This window comes from Rhincodon typus, chromosome 24 (genome assembly GCF_021869965.1).
Source record: "Rhincodon typus isolate 14 chromosome 24, sRhiTyp1.1, whole genome shotgun sequence".
In the NCBI taxonomy this organism is placed as follows: Eukaryota; Metazoa; Chordata; class Chondrichthyes; order Orectolobiformes; family Rhincodontidae; genus Rhincodon; species Rhincodon typus.
The window spans coordinates 46,508,156-46,517,729 of NC_063355.1; the positions used below are offsets into that span (position 1 = coordinate 46,508,156).

Genomic DNA, 9,574 nt, shown 5'->3' on the forward strand with positions numbered 1-9,574 from the left:
TCATGGAAAAGATGACAAAACGAACTTCTTCAGTTTCAATTTGTTTTCCATTTAGATTCATCACAATCTGACTGTGTGAAGGCAAATTCCACTGACCAGTGGTTACTGACTACTTATGAGGATGAGGTTAGTAGTTGTTTTAAACTTTGTTGGGAGTTTTCTATTTGTGATAAAAGTTCCTTCAACCAGATTTCTGGAATATTAAACTTGAAAAACATTGAATAAGTTGATTGAGCACTATCTTCTGCGGGTTCACCTACTTGCAGTGCAATCTGACTTTTTGATTTAAACAATTTTTTGATAGAAATAAAATAAATTTTATAAAGTGCTAGCTTGGTCAGCAATGTCCACATTCCGTTAAAGAATTTATAAACAATAAATTAATCATCACCTGTAGAATGTTGGTAGAATTGGGTACAGATGCTCCTAGCTCTTATTGCATTATGAGACATTTGTGTTTTGCATAACAACATGGCTGCCTTCATCTTAAACACTTTTTGACTATGTCAGTGTTGACAGCACTACCCTGGAGAAAATGGCTGGGCTTCTGTGGATGAAGATTGTTAGAAAGATGTTCAAGACAAAATAGGTCTCTTCATGGTCAAATTTAACTAAGTATTTGCCGATCTTGGTGCATTTTCAATTTAACTTTGTTTTTAGATCATCAGATCAAAGTAGCATGTCTGCTTAAAGCAGATCAGACCAAATTATCTGTTTATGGTTGGCTACATAGGCAGGAGTAGACACAGCAGAACCAAACGGTATTTTCAGACTGCAAAATGATATACCATCAGTGGGGGTGATTTAACAGTTTAAGTGTTCATTGTGATGGAATCTGACCCTGGTGCCTGCTGTTCCCTGTTGAAGGAGAATCAGAGGTTGTATCCTTGAGGATCCCTCATGATGAAGACCAGAGATTGAGTTTTTGAGAATTGCAGTGATCACTGACATCTGGGTGGGTTGCTAAGAAAATTTATGGAATCTGTTTTTGTGTCTGCATTTTGTTTTGTGTTTGACAGTAGTTTGTCTATGAATTCAAGTTTGCTTCTTTTTAATTATGGATTTTAGAGTATGTGATGGGTAGAACATGCTTTTTGCTTTGTTGGCATTTGTTATTCAAGTTTCTTGTTTGTTTAAAACCATGGTACCTTGTAACTTTAGTCTGGTGATTACTTGTGATTTCAAATTTAATTTATTTCAATAAAAATGTTACTGATCCCTAACAATTGCAGGTCCCATCTAGGGTTGTTTCATGTCTTACCCTGTTAGTTATTAATTGTTAGCTGTGGTGTAATCAACAGGCTGAAAAATGAGATGGTGCTGAAAATGATTTAGTGATTTTTCTATTTTGTTTTATTGACTACTCATTCCTGATAGCTAATATCTTTCCAATCTCATGTTGAACTGCTGAAATGCTAGTTTGAAATTAATTTTATTACAGATGAATGTCAATGTACAGTTGACTCTAGACCGGTCACTGGTATCTTGTGAGGATTTATTAAACGAAACCAATTGCTGCACAGAACCTCTGTGTATTGTTGAAACTCTCCGTGTGACTGCTTGTCTGGATGGCAACCTTGCAGCAACACTGCTTGTTCAAGTTATGATGTTCGTGAACTCAACACTTAATGGGATTGTAAATGGTAAGTGCTTGTTCACTGCTTATAAACCTATTCTGAGCTGTAACTATCAGATGGGAGGTGCTGGCCTAGTGGTATATCCCTAGACTTTTAATCCAGAAACTCAGCTACATTTTGGGGACTCTGGTTCAAATCACACCATGGCAGGAATTAAGAATCTACTGATGAAAACCCATCTGACTCACTAATGACCTTCAGGGAAGGAAATCTGCCAACCTCACCTGGTCAGTCCTACATGTGACTTCAAACCCACAGCAATGTGATTGACTGACTGTCAGTTGCCCTCCAAAATGGCACAGCAAGTCACCCCATTTTATCAATCGCTACAAAGTCTCAACAAAGAAAGTGAAACTGGATGGACCACCTAGCATTGTCTGAGGCACTAGAATAGGAAACAGCAGAAACAGCCCTGTAACTGTGAAAAGTCCTCCTCACTAACATCTGGGGCTACAGCTGTCTCAGATTAGTCAGGCAATCACCTTACGTAATCATATCACGGAATCATACCTTGGAGACAATGTCCTGTCCCACCAGCAGAGGTGATAGAACTATGGGATACGATTGAGAGGGAGTTGCCCTGGAAGTCCTTGACATTGACTCCAGACCCAGTGAAGTGTCATGGCTTCAGGTTAAATATGGGCGAGGAAACCTCCTGATACCACATACTGTCATCCCTTTACTGATGAATCAGTACTCCTCCATGTTGAAAAACACTTGAAGGATGCACTGAGTATGGCAAGGGTGCAAAATGTACTCTGGATGGGGAATTTCAATGCTCACCACCTCGAGTGGCTCAGCAGCAATACTATTGATTGAGCTGGTTGTGTCCTGGCTGATGGTGAGGGAACTGACAAGAGGCAAAAACATACTTGTCATCATCTGTACCAATGTGCCAGCTGCAGATGTATTTGTCCATGATAGTATTTGTAAATAACCGCTGCACAGTCCTTGTGGAGATGAAGTCCTGCCTTCACATTGAGAATACCCTTAAAACCATTGTGTGTATAGTCATTGTGTGAAAGGGGTTAGACTTCGAACGGATCTAGAAATTGAAGACTTGGCATCCATGAGTCGCTGAGGGCCATCAGCAGTAGCAGAATTGTACTCCACCACAATCTGCAATCTCATGGCCTGGCAGATCCCCCACTCAATCATTACCATTGTGCCAGTGGATCAACACTAGTTCAGTGGAGAGTGCAGGAGGGCATGCCAGGAGCAGCATCATGTTTACCTAAAAATGTGTGTCAACCTGGCAAAACTCACAAATAGGGCTACTTGTATGCTAAATGGCATAAACAGCAAGTGATAGGCAGAGCTAAGCAATCTCGCAACCAACGGATCAGATCTCAGCTCTGCAGTGCTGCAACATCCAGTCGTGATTGGTGGTGGATGATAAACAACTCACTGGAGGAGGAGGCTCCACAAATATCCCAGTCCTCAATGATGGAAGAGCCCACTACATCAGTGCAAAAGATAAAGCTGAAGCATTTGATGCAATCTTCAGCCAGAAGTGCTGAGTAGATGATCCATCTCAGCCTCTTCCAGTGGATCCCAGTGTACTTCAGCCAATTTGATTCACTCCACATGATGTCAAGAAATGGCTCAAGACTCTGGAACTGCAAAGGCTATGGGCCTTGACCACATTCTGACAATAGTACTGAAGACTTGTGCTTTAGAACTTGCTGCATTCAAGCCAAGCTATTCTTGTGCAGTTACAACACTGGTATCAATGTGGAAAATTTTCTAGGTATATCTTGTACACAAATCCAATCCAGTTAATTACTACCCCATTAGTATGTGTTCGATTATCGGTCAAGTGATGGAAAGCGTCATCAATAGTGCAATCAAGCAGCACCTGCTCAGCAACAACCTATTCACTGACACCCAGTTTGTGTTCTCCCAGGGCCACTCAGCTCCTGACCTGTTACAGTCTTCGTTCTAGCACATGTCCTGTGCAGTGTAACCTGTATGTCTTACTCTGTTCAAGTTTTTTTTACCCTATGATCTGTATGCCCTTGCTTACTATGATCTATTACTATGTACTGCTCGCAAACAAAGCTTTTCACTGTACTTAGGTATGTGTGACAATAAATAATTAATCAAACATGGACAACATAGCCAAATTACAGAGGTGAGAGTGACAGTTCATAAAATCAAGGTTGCATCTGAATGTGTGGCATCAAGGAGCCCTAGCAAAACTGGAATCAGTGGGTATCGGGGGCAAACTCTCTATCGGTTGGAGTCATACCTGGCACATAGATAGTTGTGATTGTTGGCGGTCAGTCATCTCAGCTCCAGGACATCTCTGCAGGAGTTCCCCAGGGTAGTGCCCAAGGTCCAACCATCTTCAGCTGCTTCATCAATGACCTTCCTTCTACCATCCGTGAACTCCTGAGAGACTGAAGCAGTTCAGGTTCAAATGCAACAAGAGTTGAACAATATCCAGGCTTGGGCTGACAAGTGGCAAGTAACATTTGCACCACACAAATACTAAGCAATGACCATCTTCAGTCAGAGAATCTAACCAACGTCCCTTGACATTCATTGGTGTTACCAACACTGAATCCCCCCAACCCTATCAACATCCTGGGGGCTACCATTGACCAGAAACTTAACTAGACGCGCCACAGAAGCTCCGTGGCTATGAGAGTGGGTCCGAGGCTAGTAATTCACCAAAGATCCTTAGACAGTACCTTCCAAACCCTGGACCGCTTCTGTCCAGTAGGACATGGATAGCAGATACATGGAAACACCACCACCTGCAACTTCCCCTACAAGCTACTCACCATCCTAACTTGGAAATAAATTACTATTTCTTCAGTGTCACTGGGTCAAAGTCCCGGAATTCCCTCCCTTAGGGCATTGTGGATCTACCAACAGCACATGGGCTGCAGTGGTTCAAGAAGACAATTCACTACCATCTTCTCAAAAGCAACTCAGTATGGACAAAAAGTGCTGGCCAGCCAGAGACACCCATATCCTACTAATGAATTTTTAAAAAATTAGCAACAGCAATGAGAACCTGCAAGTCTGATTCCCATAATAGCTTTCTGCCCCTGCTTATTTTCTAAGGTGTGCCTTTGTAGATTGTATCAGCAGCAAGAATTATATTGTCTTTTATTCACTGTTTTTAAATACAGAAGACAGCCAAATAGATTTACGATCACTTTTTTCTTCCCGCTGGAGACGAGAGGCAATTTCTGGTTTCCCACTAATTGTCATTCTGCTTACTTTTGAGGACAATATTTCAAGTGAAGCAGACCTAACAATATAATGTAGCTAAGTTAAAGACAAATTAATTCTGAGAAACCAAATTATGTTTTTTAATGAAAGAATGAAGGAAGTTTATGAAGATTATGCAGAACAATGTGTATTTACTATCAAAGGTATATCAGATAATCTTGTGCTTCCACACCTATGTTTCTGTCTCTGGTCTGCTGCAGTGCCCCAGTGAGGCTTAACACAGTCTGGAGGAACACCACCTTATCTTCTGCTTGAGGATCTTTTACAGCCTTCAGAACTCTATATTGAGTTCAATAATTCTACACCATGAACACCACCTTCCATATCTTTTACCCACACTTCAGAACCAGTCATGCCATGGTTTGCTTTCAGCACAGCCAATTGATTTTTCACCCACTCATAGTCCCTATTGTTCCCTATTCAGCTTCTCTTCCCTGGCTTGCTATCAGCAATCCCTATGTCTGCCTAACCTTTTTTCCTCTCTCTGGGCTCTCTCTTCCCCTATTTGCTCACTCTGCTGCAAATTGTGGTCCCAGCACATTGACATACTTTCATATTCTGCACTCTGTTTTAGAAACCTAAACATAGGAGCAGCATCGGCCTTAGAGCCTGCTCTGCCATTTCAATATAATCACTGCTGATCATCCAACTCAGTATGCCGTTTCCACTTTCACGCTATACCCTTTGATTCCTTTAGCTCTAAGAAAGATGTATATCTCCTCCTTGAAAACATTCAATGCTTTGAACTCAATTGCTTTCAGTGGCAGGGAATTCCACGGCCTGACTGTTGAAGTGAAGAAATTTCTCCTCATCTTAGTCCTCAATAGCCTACCCTGAATCTTTAGACTGTGACTCTTGGTTTTGGACTGTCCAATTGTTGGGAATATCCCTACATGCATTTACCTTGTCTAGGCTTGCCAGCGGACGCCCAATGCTGTACAGCTGCTTTTCTTAGCTTCCGATGTTGTCATTCTTTGCCACTCTCAAGCAGGGTTTTGAGGGCACAAGCATATGATGCTAAACTATTGGACTGGCTGGAAGGTCAGTAACCAGAGTGCAAAAATTGAAGATAATTATCAACAGAACGCTGAGAATTTTTTGTTTAATGCACTGTTATGCTGTGGGATTCACTGCCACATCCATTAGTAACCTTTAAGAAAGGAATTGGATAAAGACTTGAAGAGAAATAGTTAAGGGTTTTAGGGAAACGACAAGGGAGTGAGACTAATTGCATAACTCTTACAAAGAGAAGTCTAGCATGTTGGGCCAAACGACGATAGATCACAGACCTGAAATATTAACTCTGTTTCTCCACAGTTGCTGCCTAACCAACTGAGTATTTCAAAATTCCACCTTTCTATTTGTTTCTTTCTTGTGCGGGCTGCATTATCACTTTATGTACTCTATGATCTTAAGTTCCATTTTAATAATTTTTTTAAGCAACCATGAAGTGAGTAATGCTGAAAGGACTAAAAGGACAGTATTGGTACATGAAGGCAGGTAGCAAAATCCAATATTGCTGTTTCAGGGCCTGTACAGTTCATTGTGAGTCTCCAACTTGGAGTATGGCTTTGAAGCTGGATTATTCAGTAACATCCTTTTGTATTCAGTAACATACTTTTGTTTTCAGCTTAGTCACCTTTTGTAGATTGATATTTGTGCTAGTATAAAATATTCAATAGTTCCCGATTTTAAATACAACATTACTGTGAGCAGGTTGACTAGTCAGTCTCAGTAATCAGACCTAACAAATAAAGTCAAAAGGATTTGTGCTGTATGTTGAAGGACCTTTCTGATGAAGGGTCTAGGCTTGAAACGTCAGCCTTCCTGCTCCTGTGATGCTGCTTGGCCTGCTGTGTTCATCCAGCTCTCCACCTTTGTTATCTCAGATTCTCCAGCATCTGCAGTTCCTACTATCTTTTGTGCTGTATGTTGTTGTACTTTCTATTTAGTGAGAGATGTGTATTAAATTGAACTTTTTAAGTATTAATAACATGAAAAATCAGTTACCATTAATTAAGGCGCTGTAATGCAAAAATCGTAAACACGTTCAGTTCACGAGTTATTAATCAATGTAGTGGTTGAAGAGGGAGCTTTATTTTCAACAGTACAATTTACTTAATATCAGAAATTGCCAACGTTATTATAAAATGTTGTTTAAAATTGGCAGACATTAATAGACATGGTCAAACTTTTCCTCATATGAACCAGGAGCTGGAGTGGGAAAAACTCGTTGGATTTTGTTTCACAAGCACTATTGCTGTCTAGTACCTTGCTTAAATGTCCATCCAGGCGGAAGTTTGAGCAACTGACTGATATCCCCACAGCTGTAAGGTCTAGTCTTTTAGTTGGACTCCATGTGTATTTTCAGGAGTCATTGAATCTGAGATTGCTGAGACAGTGTCCTTGCCACCTAGCTCGTTAAGGTTGGCTTACTCAGTACAAACTAGTAATTTAAAGTAGTACTGTCCTATTCTGATTGGCACCATGCCATTGCTCTTCCTCAGTAAGGGACTTCATGCAAATGACTGAACTTTATTCTTTGTGTTTCCTTAGAAAGCATGGTGCTGATTCCAAAACAAAAATACCACCCTCTTGGCCCATGTCCATGCAATTTAACTGCACAAGCTTGTGATGTGCGATGCTGTTGTGATGAGGTATTTCTCTATTCTCAAGTTATATAGCTGTGTATATGTTTTGACTTATTCTGTACAGAATGTGAATTTGAAGCATTTTGTATGATCAGTATGATCATTTTAGTATGATCATGCATGCAAGTAAAATTAATAGTTCTGCTTATTTAAATGGACGTGGTACCTATATTTCTTGATGTAATTGGATCTGTTGCTTATTCTTCATGCCTCTTCTGCGATGCATTAAGGAAGTAATTATTGGTCTTGTGGGTGATGTTGTTCCAGTTTTGCAGCTTCTTTGAAACTGGGAATTGTGCTATTTCCAGATTTATTTCAAGTTCATTGCTTTCAGGTCTGCAGCATTGTCTCTTGCTGTCTCAGTCTCATAATCTGCTGTAGCCTCACAACAGCTGTTGAAACCCTTTATAGCATCCATAACAGTAGCTGTCATTCATCTACTTTTAACATAAAAACACATCCCAAACTCCATTTCTGCATCATTTCCTTCATCCTCTAATATTTGTAAACTTGTTCAAAATCTATGCTCTCCATATCTTGCTCTGTTGGTTAATCACTCATAGTCTCAGTCACCTACACTGTCCTTCAACCCAATGGATTTGAAATATTCAAATCTCTGTCCAACTTTCCATCGTCTGCTGCAGTCCTTTGAGCCTGTGATTTGAAACTCTTCTATCCTTTTTATAGAACCATTAGTGGTGGAACTTTAATTTGCTTTATTTTTACCCTGAGGTTCACTATATGAAATCATCTCATTCTTGACTTCCTTCCACCGAGAGTCTCCCTTTCAACATTTATCTTCTTTGATCAGGTTTTTGGTCATATCTGTAATTTAGCCCTCTTGATTCATTGACCATTTTTGTTTAAACTTATTTCACTGAAGTTCCTGTTTTGTGCTTTAACATCTTTAAATGCTGACAGGCAATATGGGCAGAGCTCAGAAATAGGAAGGGTGCGGTAACAATGTTGGGGCTGTACTACAGGCCTCCCAACAGCGAGCATGAGATAGAGGTACAAATATGTAGACAGATTATGGAAAGATGTAGGAGCAACAGGGTGGTGGTGATGGGAGATTTTAATTTTCCCAACATTTGACTGGGATTCACTTAGTGTTAGGGGTTTAGATGGAGCAGAATTTGTAAGGAGCATCCAGGAGGGTTTTATAGAGCAGTATGTAAATAGTCCAACTCGGGAAGGGGCCATACTGGACCTGGTGTTGGGGAATGAGTCCGGCCAGGTGGTTGAAGTTTCAGTAGGGGATTACTTTGGGAATAGTGATCACAATTCCGTAAGTATTGTAAAAAAGACGAGAGTGGTCCTAAAGGAAGAGTGCTAAATTGGGGAAAGGCCAACTATAGCAAAATTCGGCAGGAGCTGGGAAACGTGGATTGGGAGCAGCTGTTTGAGGGTAAATCCACATTTGATATGTGGGAGGCTTTTAAAGAGAGGTTGATTAGAGTGCAGGATAGACCTGTCCCTGTGAAAATGAGGGATAGAAAGGGCAAGATTAGGGAACCATGGATGACAGGTGAAATTGTAAGACTAGCAAAGAGGAAAAAGGAAGCATGCATAAGGTCTAGGCAACTGAACACAGACGAAGCTTTGGAAGAATATCAGGAAAGTAGGACCAATCTGAAACGAGGAATTAAGAGGGCTAAAAGGGGTCATGAAATATCTTTAGCAAACAGGGTTAAGGAAAATCCCAAAGCCTTTTATTCGTACATAAGGAGCAAGAGGGTAACTAGAGAAAAGGTTGGCCCTCCTTAAATTATGCGAGGAGTCAGAGAAAATGAGTGAGATTCTTAATGAGTACTTTGCGTTGGTATTCACTGAGGAGAGGGACATGATGGATGTTGGGGTTAGGGATAGATGTTTGATTACTCTAGATCAAGTCGGCATAAGGAGGGGGGAATGTTGGGTATTCTAAAAGGCATTGGGGTGGACAAGTCCCCTCGTCCGGATGGGATCTCTCCCAGGTTGCTGAGGGAAGCAAGAGAGGAAATAGCTGGGGCCTTAACAGATATCTTGGCAGCATCCTTG

At 40.8% G+C, this 9,574-nt stretch overlaps 1 protein-coding gene across 1 annotated transcript in view; it reads left to right on the forward strand.

The window, feature by feature from the left end:
* The window catches only part of gtf2h3 (general transcription factor IIH, polypeptide 3), a 75,123-nt gene that overhangs the window by 47,557 nt on the left and 17,992 nt on the right, over nt 1-9,574 (forward strand). The window lies entirely within an intron of this gene.